At 45.0% G+C, this 2189-nt stretch overlaps 1 non-coding gene across 1 annotated transcript; it reads right to left on the bottom strand.

Annotated features, from left to right (window-relative positions):
• Positions 1-1833: 1833 nt before the first annotated feature.
• TRNAT-UGU (transfer RNA threonine (anticodon UGU)) lies at positions 1834-1908 on the bottom strand. Its single transcript has one exon. It is a non-coding gene; the product is annotated as a tRNA-Thr (tRNA).
• Between the last annotated feature and the right edge of the window lie 281 nt (positions 1909-2189).

Genomic DNA, 2189 nt, shown 5'->3' with positions numbered 1-2189 from the left:
TGCATTGTTTTCAGAGTCTTTGTATAGGAACCTGTTTATGGGATGGAGGAAAACTCCACCTCTCTCGCTTTTTGTTTGCCAGTGTTAGCCTGAAGAACAGCAGTTCCTGTGAGTAAAGCCCCAGCGAAATGTGAGCTTGGAAACTCTGTGCATTTTGGCTGCTTTGTGTGTAGTCACTTTCATTTACTAGAATTGCAGCTATTGAGCCATGAGGAAATTATGACTATTCAAGTGAACTGCACTGCTGTATTTTTATGTAATTATTTTGGAAATGGGAAAGTCTGGCTCGCTCCAAAGTCTCCTCACTCCACCCCCAAAGTCTCCAGGCTCCACCCCCAAAGTCCCCAGATATTTCCTGAATTATCCTTGGCAACCCTAAGTTAAGTAGGGTTGGCCCTGGTTAATATTTGGGTGGCAGACCACAAAAAGTCCAGGGTTTCCAAACCAAGGCAGGCAATGGCAAACCACCTCTGAACGTTTCTTACCTTGAAAGACCTACGAGGCTGTCACAGAACAATTGCAACTCGAAAGCACTTTTCACCACCACCAATCATTAAAGAATATTCCGATTAGCCACAAAGTGTTCGTGTCTATTAGCATTGCCCCTGAATCAGATATAAGGGTCCCACTGCCACACCCCACTGCAACTGACCAGCTGGCTGGTGGGGGCACTTACCAGGAGAAAGAGAAAGGGTCAGGCAACAGCACCAGTGACTTCCAGGACACACAGGAAGTGAAATCATCCCCCCTAGCAACATCCAGGAGATGCTCTGGTATTTGAGCAAAAATTCTATGGCGGAAGCCATTTTTACCATATTTGCTCAAATATGAAAGCATAATTGTGATGTTGCAGCATGATGACATCACTTCCTGTGAGTGTGGAAGTGACTAGCCAAAATGCTTTGGTAGGAGGGACCTGGCAACCTTAAGTTACAGTGAGGGTAGGCGACCTGATGTCATCAGATCTCAGAAGCTAGGGTTGCCAGGTCCAATTCAAGAAATATCTGGGAACTTTGGGGGTGGAGCCAGGAGACTTTGGGGGTGGAGCCAGGAACAAGGTTGTGACAAGCATAATTGAACTTCAAAGAGAGTTCTGGCCAACACATTTAAAGGGGTCGCAAACCTTTTAAATGCCTTCCCTCCAATGGAAAAAATGAAGGATGGGGCACCTTCTTTTGGGGCTCATAGAATTGGACTTCCTGGTCCAATCCTTTAGAAACTTGGAGGGTATTTTGAGGAGAGGCACCAGATGCTATGCTGCAAATTTGGTGCATCTACATCAAAAAATAGCCCCCCCCCAAGCCCCAGATGGATCAATTCTCTGTAATTTTAATCGTGAGTACTAACACCTGTTGATTTTCTTTAGGCACTTGGTATTTTATGTGTAGTGGGATTTATAGGCATGCAGGTGGAAGAGGACCATGGGGAGACAGCTCTAATCTGGTCTCCCTGGGCAACGCTGATACAGACCAACTGAAAAGGGAAGAATACTTGGAATGTGACCTTGATGGGAGGTAACACGGAGGCCTGAGAATGGACTTTATGTAATTCAAGAGACTTTTGGCAGGCACAGGAAAGAGGAGAGCTGTTATTTTGTAACCTATAATTGCCTGATAACTTTCGATTCAATTCAGTCTGGCAAGACCTGGTCTTGTTAATATTTGCTTCAAGACTCATCATTAAAAGCTTATTTTGAATTAACATATGAAACTGCCTTATATTGAATCAGACCCTCAGTCCATCAAAGTCAGTATTGTCTACTCAGACTGGCTGCGGCTCTCCAGGGTCTCAAGTTGAGGTTTTTCACACCTACTTGCCTGGACCCTTTTTAGTTGGAGATGCCGGGGATTGAACCTGGGACCTTCTGCTTACAAAGCAGATGCTCTACCACTGAGCCACCATCCCTCCTCTAAGGAGTCTCATGATTGAACTTGGCCAAAACCCTGGGAGCTCTCCTGGAAGATATTCTGAGAAATCTCCAGAAATCACCAGGAGGTTTTCTAGCACCAAATTCCTTAGTTTGTTTTCCTATGAGGGCTATTAGCATATGTATCAATGTAACCTAGCAGACAGTTGCACTAGCTCCCTGCCGCTTCCGGAGAGGAGGAAAAACCCACACTTTTAAAACTTGGAGGGGGAGTGTGTGTTTCTCCACAGCACCATTTTAACTGGTTTACTAGAATAAGAAA

The sequence above is a fragment of the Heteronotia binoei genome, chromosome 4 (assembly GCF_032191835.1).
Source record: "Heteronotia binoei isolate CCM8104 ecotype False Entrance Well chromosome 4, APGP_CSIRO_Hbin_v1, whole genome shotgun sequence".
In the NCBI taxonomy this organism is placed as follows: Eukaryota; Metazoa; Chordata; class Lepidosauria; order Squamata; family Gekkonidae; genus Heteronotia; species Heteronotia binoei.
This window is presented reverse-complemented; position numbering and strand designations above follow the sequence as displayed.